The 10826-nt window shown below is 39.5% G+C and overlaps 1 long non-coding RNA gene across 7 annotated transcripts; it reads left to right on the forward strand.

Annotated features, from left to right (window-relative positions):
• Positions 1 to 349: 349 nt before the first annotated feature.
• On the forward strand, positions 350 to 4210 carry LOC147970483 (uncharacterized). 7 transcript variants are annotated; one of them, XR_015604046.1, is made up of 6 exons: positions 350 to 784; positions 865 to 1698; positions 1861 to 1931; positions 2123 to 2195; positions 3052 to 3098; positions 3981 to 4210. It is a non-coding gene; the product is annotated as an uncharacterized LOC147970483 (long non-coding RNA). The 7 variants fall into 7 exon arrangements; XR_015604047.1 differs by having other exon boundaries at positions 1861 to 1919; XR_015604049.1 differs by having other exon boundaries at positions 865 to 1931; positions 3052 to 3135.
• Positions 4211 to 10826: the final 6616 nt, after the last annotated feature.

Below are 10826 nucleotides of genomic sequence, written 5' to 3' on the forward strand. Positions count from 1 at the left end.
AGCCAAGCAAGTATCTGTCAAGAAAAAAGGGTTTCAAAACTTTTGTACTCCTTAATTCAATCAAAAGACAAGTGTGTGTATTGAGAATTATATTATTACCTATTTCAGAGAAGGATGTGCTTACTGATGAATAAAATGCTTAACATGAGTTGGATGTCGAAGATTTTGGTTTATCAGTTGTTGAAAAGAATCTATCTATTATCTACTATCCCTATAAAAGCATGAGAGGCGGAGATCCAGAAAATTATATCCGTTCATCAATAATATCTAATGGCCCCGTGTTTAACACAACAAGCCACACAATTAACCACTAATCCCCCACCCGTTCGATAAAAAAAACATTCCGATGTGCAAGCACGCACTCCTGCCCCGCCCGCCCCACGATCTTTCCCTCGCTCGCGCAGCACGCACACACGCCCAACCCGCCCATGATCTTTCCCTCGCTAGCTCGCTCCTCCTCCCAACGACCAGAGCACGGCCGGGCCTCCGCCGCCCGCCCATCCTCGCCCTCCTCCGCTCCCGCTCCACTCATCCTCCCTCACCGCTCCGCTTGGCCTCCGCTGCCGCCCACCGGTCCTTCCGCCCACTCCTCCCAATGGGCGCCAGAGCACGGGCGGGCTTCCGCCGCCGCCTGCCGATCCTCCGCCGCCTCCCGCGCGCCAGCGTTCGCATACGGAAAGAATCCACCCAGGTGCCCCATGTGCTTCCCCGATCTGATTGAGTCAACCCCGGCCGCCTCCAGCGCTGCCCACGCTCTGGCGAGCCGCCGCTGACTCCTACGCCCGTGAGCCGCGCCAGCGCCCTCCTCCTCCCTTCTCTCTCTCCTCATTAATCTTTACCCCTCTCCCCGTTCCTGAGCTGTAGGACGCAATGTACATGGACCAAGCTCCGCCGGATCTTCACTGCTGGTGTTCCTCCAGACCAGATCGACGACGAAAACGGTTGGATCACCCCCGCAGCCGTTCGTTCCGCCTCGACTAGACGCACCACGCACCACCTCCCATCCAGCCCCGCCACCCCTCTCTGCCAAGCCCCTCTGCTGGTGGTGGACGGTGACATCTCACCTTGAGGTGGGATGACCAAATCCAGAATCGCCTTACCTAACGGGGATGGACTGGAGATTTGCATCCAATCAGCCAATCAGGCCTCCCTTATCTCCACTAAGTGCATCTGAACACATGACTTCTTGCACGGTATGTGTTCGACGATTTTTCTCTGAAGGCACAAGTTGCTGCTATGTTGATTCAACCTTTGGGTAGCATTCTGATTAAAGTGATTTGGTTTCTTTTTTCAACCTTTGGGTTGTATTCTGATGGAAGTGATTTGGTTTTTCCAATCTATGTGTAGAATGTTCTGTTTGTGGAGCAAGTAGGCGAACCATTGGAGCGACGTGATACTCCATATTGGCATAATCCCACTAAATAGCATGGTTAATGATTCCAATTCTAGCATCTAATAATTTTTCCAATTACTTACAACTAAATCTTATTCATATATGGTTATTTGCTGTAATGTACAGACCATTTTTCATATATCATGACCCTTTTGCAGTGTTTATTTGGAACACGGGATTCCTAATTTTTGGACCTGTACACAACCAGATTTTGGGGATTTATAATGTGAGTGAGTTATTATGTTACTTGAATCGGTGTATGTAACCTGGTTTTGTTGGGGCTTGGTTTTCAGTGATTCCAACAGGTCAGTGACTTTCCACGCTCTCAAACAACAACATTCTTAATTCAAACGGTGATGTGATTTTATCCATATGAATATTGTGTTATCGTTTGTTTTAATTCGAGTGATATTACACATGTAGCTTGCTGGGTATATTTTACATATTTACTTTTGGAAATTTCTTAGAGATTATGGATGACAGCAGACAACATTGCAGATACGTTGCAGCTGGGCACCCTGATCAGGTTTCCTTTTTGGTAATTTTTGGAGATCATAGATGATATTAATATCATAGTTGTACTGCAATTTGCAAGGTTCCTTGTGTTTGTGTGTACAAACAGATCGAATCCAATTCAAGTGACTTTGATTAATTTCCTTTTCAAAGTTATTGTTGGGCCAGCTATTGACCTCTATAAAACATTTATTTTCACTTCTCTTTTGCTCCCAGGAAATCTGGTCCAAGCCCCACTACAGTTTTATATAAGGATGTTGGAGGCAGCATCGGAAGAGACAAGTCTGCGGTAAATTTCTCCCTGATACAGTAATAGTGTTATCTATAGTCTTAGAAAAAAATTCAATATTTTCTGTTCTCTGCAAGGTATGTTTTCTTAGCATTTTCTAAGCATTTTCTGGTCATCAATTGACTTATCATCCTATCTTTTGTAAACCACGAAATTTTTAAAGTTCAAAAAGCGTGTACATCAACTATTTCACTTCACAGTGATAAATGGATGGAGTGCTTGTGACACAGAAAGCCTCTTTTGTGGATCTAGCTAAGCCTCTTTTGTGGATCTAACAACAAAAATATGTTTCCAGTATTTCTTTCGATATGGAAACATTTTTGGATCGTCACCTAGAAAATAAATTGGCACAAGCTTACTGACATAGAGTTGCAGGTCAGCGCGCACTAAAAATATTTAAATTCAGATAAATCTTTCTGAGATAGTTTGCAGTTCCTATTTTTCTGGTCATGCTTTTTTGAAAATAACTTTTAGTCATGCTTGCCTTTGTACTGCTTGTTGAAAATTCAATTTTACTTTTAGAACATGATGATAAATCTGATTCGTACTGGAATTCACTTTTCTTGAACAGAAAACAGAAGGATCAGGTTGTATGTGATAGAATATATGCCTAGAAAATGAAAAGGATAATAGGTTTCTAAGTACTAGAACTGTCATACCTTTCCAGGAAGTTACTTCTTGATGTCATTCCAGAAAATAAAAGGATCAATAGAATGTTCTCGATGATCATTTTAGGTGTCCTTTTAGGCAGCAACACCAAGTAGCAGGGCTTCATCTTAGTACTGATCAATAGGAGCATGTTCAAACTACTTCATAGGTAAAAATCATTTCTTCACGACTTCTCTTATGCTCCCAGGGAATCTTGTCCAAACTCCACATCGCTGTCACCGAACAAAGTTGGAGGTACAATTGAAAGAGACCAGCCAGATTCTTGTTCCGGGTATTAAAAAGAAAACCTGGCTAGAGATTTCATGCCATGTCATTCCATTTATGTTTGCTTGTGTGCTTATCATATCTGATTACATGATTGACATTTATTTCGTAATTAGTATATACTTCGACACGTGATATGTTTTGCTTTATTTATGAACAACAGGATACGTTTACTTTTTGTGATCATATAAGTGAACAAACATAGCCAATGGTTAAAGTTTATATTTACTATGTATGTATATTTTTCATTCACACATGTCTCACTGCCTTTTAAGCACTTAAGAGAGCAGAACTGGAGATTGCTCTCATTAAATGTGAACAAAATTGATGTTCTTTTTTTTTTGCAAAATAGTAAATACTGTGTTCTCTTGATTGTTTTTTTGTCTTTTCAGCTTACCTGAATCTAAGAAGTCCGACCATCAATTAATGAGAGATTTTTGCTTCTATCATTCATGGAACCATTGAAATGAAATACATACCTTGGCTCAACCAATACTTCACAATCTTTTTGCCCAAAGCAAACAGTATCATTATTTATATATTCTAAATTAAAATATTTTCGCTTGTGTGCTCAATTAAAATTTTACCGCTTAAAGGAAAAGAAACCATTTTTATCACTCCTACAGTTCACAGGGAGAGAGAACAAGAAAGAAAACCTTTCACCAAAATCTTGTCTTCCTACTTACTTTTACTTACCAAGAAGAATCAACAATAATTGAATCTTTTAAGAAAATGGATAAAAGATCATTTTCAGTTAGTAATGTACAACTCCCAACTTGTCTCTTTTACTTCTTTTTCTGTGCATGTGCACCCTGTTGAATGGTGTTGTACTTGTACATAATGGAATTGCAGGCAAAACAATGTTATGGATGGTCTACAAGATTATCTGGATGAATTCATCTCCAGGGTAAAAGAAGCCAGGCAATGTGCATGACATTTGATTGGAAATAATATTGCCTTGAAAATGTATGAGTGCTTTCTTGGCATCTGACATTGCAGAATCAAACATTGATGCATACCTTTGTAAATTCTCTTGGGGAGAAAAAGTATAATTTGCAAGTTGCAACATTGATTCCAAAATACATGGTGTTCACACATATCTATTTTATGTAGTTTGTGATAAACCAAAATGTTCAGAGTTTTTGAAAGCACCATCAATGGTCTCTATTTATATGGATATAAGTTATGAAAAAATGACGTTCAACAACTTTGAACCTATCTCTTGCTAGATGTAAGGGCCTGAAAACATGGTTTCGGGTCTATATGATGAATGTTACCTTCGCTGTTTCTTTTGTGTGTCATCTTATATTACCATCAACAACTATAAGTATAAGGTAGTATGAGACATGCACACAAGGTGTATTTGATTGGGAGTGGATGTATCTTTTAAAAGAGCATTAGCAGAGACGTGCGTTGCACGTGCAAGCTTACTAGTAACATCAAGTTATACAATCATTCATGATGAACACAGAGTCCGGCTACGGACGAAATCAAATGAATAAAAGATAACCACCCAAGCTAAGCCCTGATCGACCCTACTGGGCACCACTACTGATCATCCAGAAAGGAAACATAGTAACGGCCATGGTCTTCGTCGAACTCCCACTTAAGCTCAGTGGCATCACCTGCATCAGACTCATCGGTACCTGCAACTGTGTTTGTAGTATTCTGTGAGCCACGGGGACTCAGCAATCATATCACCCACGATATCAAGACTAACAAAGCTTAAGGTAAGGTATGGACATGTCGTGGAGTTGCATCAAGCACTAAGCATTGTATGGTGGCTAACTTATAAATACAAGAACAAGGTGAGAAGCTATGTGCAAGGTCGTAATCTAGTAATGATCAAGAAGTGATCCTGAACTACTTGCGTTCAATCATAACCCCATCGTTTTCTCTTCCCGAACCTCATAGAAAAGAGACCATCATGGTTATGCACGCGGTTGGTGTGTTTTAATGAGATTAGCTTCAAGTTCACTACAACTGGATATTAAAAACTCCCATCTGCCACATAACCGTGGGCACGGCTTTCGAAAGATAAAACCCTACAGGGGTGTCCCAACTTATCCCATGACAAGCTCACGATCCGCGGAGACAATCCTCCATCGCGGGACCCTCCGATTAGACTCGGAATCCCGGTGCACAAGACATTTCGACAATGGTAAAACAAAACCAGCAAGACCTCCCGACGTGCCGACACCCTGATAGTAGCCGCGTGTATCTTGTCTCAGGCCACGGCAGATGAGCTACGCGTACAGGTGCCAAAATAACCCAGGTTGCCCTGCGGCGGCCCTGAGAGTGCTCTAGTTTGGACCAACACTCATGAGGAGCATTGTGATACGGCTCCAACGTATCTATAATTTTTGCTTGTTCCATGCTATTATATTATCAACCTTGGATGTTTCATATGCATTTATATGCTATTTTATATGATTTTTGGGACTAACCTATTAACCTAGTGCCCAGTGCCAGTTTCTGTTTTTCCTTGTTTTTGAGTTTTACAAAAAAGGAAAATCAAATAGAGTCCAATTTACCTAAAACTTCACGGAGCTTATTTTTGGACCAGAAGAAGGCCAGGGAGTAAAAGAGTTGGGCCAGAACAGTCCCGGGCTGCCCACGAGGGTGGGGGCACACCCACCCCCTGGGCGCGCCTCCCTACCTCGTGGACAGCCCGGAGACCCCCCTGACTTGTTCTCGACGCCAAAACCTCTTATATATACTGAAACCTCCAGAACATAACCTAGATCGGGAATTCCGCCGCCGCAAGCCTCTGTAGCCACCGAAAACCAATCTAGACCCGTTCCGGCACCCTGCCGAAGGGAGGAATCCCTCTCCGGTGGCCATCTTCATCATCCCAGCGCTCTCCATGATGAGGAGGGAGTAGTCCACCCTTGGGGCTGAGGGTATGTACCAGTAGCTATGTGTTTGATCTCTCTCTCTCTCTCTCTCTCTCTCGTGTTCTTGATTCAGAACGATCTTGATGTATCGTGAGCTTTGCTGTTATAGTTGGATCTTATGATGTTTCTCCCCCTCTACTCTCTTGTAATGGATTGAGTTTTCCCTTTGAAGTTATCTTATCGGATTGAGTCTTTAAGGATTTGAGAACACTTGATGTATATGTCTTGCATGTGCTTATCTGTGGTGACAATGGGATATCACGTGATCCACTAGATGTATGTTTTGGTGATCAACTTGCGAGTTCTGTGACCTCGCGAACTAATGCATAGGGGTTGGCACACATTTTCGTCTTGACTCTCCGGTAGAAACTTTGGGGCACTCTTCGAAGTTCTTTGTGTTGGTTGAATAGATGAATATGAGATTGTGTGATGCATATCATATAATCATACCCACAGATACTTGAGGTGACATTGGAGTATCTAGATGACATTAGGGTTTTGGTTGATTTGTGTCTTAAGGTGTTATTCTAGTACGAACTCTTGAATAGATTGATCAGAAAGAATAACTTTGAGGTGGTTTTGTACCCTACAATAATCTCTTCGTTTGTTCTCCGCTATTAGTGACTTTGGAGTGACTCTTTGTTGCATGTTGAGGGATAGTTATATGATCCAATTATGTTATTATTGTTTAAAGAATTTGCACTAGTGAAAGTATGAACCCTAGGCCTTGTTTCAACGCATTGCAATACCGTTTATGCTCGCTTTTACCACATTCTACTTTGCTGTTTTTATAATTTCAGATTACAAAAACCTTTATCTACCATCCATATTACACTTGTATCACCATCTCTTCACCGAACTAGTGCACCTATACAATTTACCATTGTATTGGGTGTGTTGGGGACACAAGAGACTCTTTGCTATTTGGTTGCAGTGTTGTTTGAGAGAGACCATCTTCATCCTACGCCTCCCACGGATTGATAAACCTTTGGTCATCCACTTGTGGGAAATTTGCTACTGTCCTACAAACCTCTGCACTTGGAGGCCCAACAATGTCTACAAGAAGAAGGTTGTGTAGTAGACATCAAGCTCTTTTCTGGCGCCGTTGCCGGGGAGGTTAGCGCTTGAAGGTATATCTTTAGATCTTGCAATCGAATCTTTTCGTTTCTTGTTTTATCACTAGTTTAGTTTATAAAAGAAAACTACAAAAAATGGAATTGAGGGTACCTCATATGCTTCATCTTTTTAATATCTTTCATGAAAATAAGGATTCCGATAATTGTGCCAAAATGCTAGAAGAAGAATGCATTAAAGTGTTTGGCACTAAATCTTTGTATGATGAGCATGATTGCAATGTTGTTAGTATGAACTCTTTGAATATCCATGATGCTAATGATATGCAAAGCCACAAGCTTGGGGATGCTATGTTTGATGAAGATGATATTTTTCCCCCAAGTTTTGATGAGCAAATTTATTTTGATGATAGCATGCCTCCTATTTATGATGATTATATTGATAAAAGTGGGTTTGGAAGAGTTTCAACTTTAGGAAGTAATGATCCCACTATTTTGGAGGGTGTTGAATCTTATTGTGATAATTACGAAAGTGGGTTTGGAGAGGTCATGACTTTAATTAATGTTAATCCCATTATTTTGGAAGAGTGTCAACTTTGCATACATGTGGATCGTGTTAAGAATATGTTTTGTGATAGCTATATTGTTGAATTTGCTTATGATCCTACATGTAATTATTATGAGGGAGGAACATATGCTTGTAGGAATTGCAATAATATCAAGTTTCCTCTCTATGTGTTGAAAATCTTGAAGATTTGCTTGTTTTACCTTCCTATGCAAGTTGATTATTGTTCCCACAAGTTGTTTTCTCACAAAATCCCTATGCATAGGAAGTGGGTTAGACTTAAATGTGCTAATAATATTCTTCATGATGCTCTCTTTATGTTTCAATTCTTATCTTTTATGTGAGCATCATTGAAATCATCATGCCTAGCTAGGGGCATTAAACTTTAGCGCTTGTTGAGAGGCAACCCAATTTTATTTTTGTTCTTTGCTTTTTTTCTCCTGTTTAGTAATAAATAATTCATAAAGCCTATGTTTAGATGTGGTTTTATGTTTAAATTAGTGTTTGTGCCAAGTAGAACCTTTGGGAAGACTTGGGTGAAGTCTTTGTGATCTTGCTATAAAAAACAGAAACTTTAGCGCTCACGAGATTAGCTACCATTTTTTACTGGAGAGTGCTATTAAGTAGATTCTTTTTGAATATGATTAATAGACAAATTCCTCACTTCCAATAATTTATTTTAGAATTTTTTGAGTTCCATAAGTATACGTTTGATACAGATTACTACAGATTGTTCTGTTTTTTGACAGATTCTGTTTTCTATGTGTTGTTTGCTTATTTTGATGAATCTATGAGTAGTATCGGAGGGTATGAACCATAAAGAAGTTGGAATACAGTAGATATTACACCAATATGAATTTATAATGATTTAACAACAGTACCTAAGTGGTGATTTATTTTCTTATACTAACGGAGCTTACGAGTTTTCTGTTAAGTTTTGTGTTGTGAAGTTTTCAAGTTTTGGGTAAAGATTCGATGGACTATGGAATAAGGAGTGGCAAGAGCCTAAGCTTGGGTATGCCCAAGGCACCCCAAGGTAATATTCAAGGACAACCAAGATCCTAAGCTTGGGGATGCCCCGGATGGCATCCCCTCTTTCGTCTTCATTCATCGGTAACATTACTTGGAGCTATATTTTTATTCACCACATGATATGTGTTTTGCTTGGAGCGTCATTTTATTTTATTTTGTTTTGATTTCTGATTGAATAAAATACCAAGACCTGAAATTCTTAAATGTTAGAGAGTCTTCACATAGTTGCATAATTATTCAACTACTCATTGGTCTTCACTTATATCTTTCAGAGTAGTTTGTCGTTTGCTCTAGTGCTTCAATTATATTTTCTTAGAGCATGGCGGTGGTTTTATTTTGAAGAAATAGATGAACTCTCATACTTCACTTATATTATTTTGAGAGTCTTTAGAATAGCATGGTAATTTGCTTTGGTTATGAAATTAGTCCTAATATGATGGGCATCCAAGTTGGGTATAATAAAAACTTTCATATAAAGTGCATTGAATACTATGAGAAGTTTGATACTTGATGATTGTTTTGAGATATGAAGATGGTGATATCAGAGTCATGCTAGTTGACTAATGGTGAATTTGATAAATACTTGTGTTGAGGTTTGCAAGTCTCGTAGCATGCACGTATGGTAACCGTTGTGTGACAAATTTGAAACATGAGGTGTTTTTGATTGTCTTCCTTATGAGTGGCGGTCGGGGACGAGCGATGGTCTTTTCCTACCAATCTATCCCCCTAGGAGCATGCACGTAGTGCTTGGTTTTTCATGACTTGTAGATTTTTGCAATAAGTATGTGAGTTCTTTATGACTAATGTTGAGTCCATGTATTATACGCACTCTCACCCTTCCATCATTGCTAGCCTCTTCGGTACCGTGCATTGCCCTTTCTCACCTCAAGAGTTGGTGCAAACTTCACCGGTGCATCCAAACCCCGTGATATGATACGTTCTATCACACATAAACCTCCTTATATCTTCCTCAAAACAACCACCATACCTACCTATTATGGCATTTCCATAGCCATTCCGAGATATATTCCATGCAACTTTCCACTGTTCCGTTCATTATGACAAACTTCATCATTGTCATATTGCCTTGCATGATCATGTAGTTGACATCGTATTTGTGGCAAAGCCATCATCCATAATTTATCATACATGTCACTCTTGATTCATTGCCCTTCCTGGTACACCGCCGGAGGCATTCATATAGAGTCATATTTTGTTCTAGTATCAAGTTGTAATCATTGAGTTGTAAATAAATAGAAGTGTGATGATCATCATTAATGGAGCATTGTCCCAAGAAAAGAGAAAAGCCAAATAAAAAATAAAGGTCCAAAAAAAGGGGGAAATAAAAAAAGAAATAAAAAGGGACAATGCTACTATCCTCTTTTTCCACACTTGTGCTTCAAAGTAGCACCATGATCTTTATGATAGATATCTCTTATTTTGTCACTTTCATATACTAGTGGGAATTTTTCATTATAGAACTTGGCTTGTATATTCCAACAATGGGCTTCCTCAAATGCCCTAGGTCTTCGTGAGCAAGCAAGTTGGATGCACACCCACTTAGTTTCTTTTGTTGAGCTTTCATACATTTATAGCTCTAGTGCATCTGTTGCATGGCAATCCCTACTCCGCACATTGACATCAATTGATGGGCATCTCCATAGCCCGTTGAATAGCCGTGTCAATGTGGGACTTTCTCCTTTTTTGTCTTCTCCACATAACCTCCATCACCATATTCTATTCCACCCATAGTGCTATATCCATGGCTCACGCTCATGTATTGCATGAAAGTTGAAAAAAGTTTGAGATTACTAAAGTATGAAACAATTGCTTGGCTTGTCATCGGGGTTGTGCATGATGAGAGCATTTTTGTGTGACGAAAATGAAGCATAGCCAAACTATATGATTTTGTAGGGATAAGCTTTCTATGGCCATGTTATTTTGAGAAGACATAATTGCTTAGTTAGTATGCTTGAAGTATTATTATTATTATGTCAATATTAAACTTTTGTCTTGAATCTTATGTATCTGAATATTCTTGCCACAATGAAGAGGATTACATAGATAAATAAGTTAGGTAGCATTCAACATCAAAAATTCTGGTTTTATCATTTACCTACTCGAGGACGAG

This window comes from Triticum urartu, chromosome 5A (assembly GCF_056163025.1).
Source record: "Triticum urartu cultivar PI428250 chromosome 5A, HENAU_Tu73, whole genome shotgun sequence".
NCBI classification, from domain to species: Eukaryota; Viridiplantae; Streptophyta; class Magnoliopsida; order Poales; family Poaceae; genus Triticum; species Triticum urartu.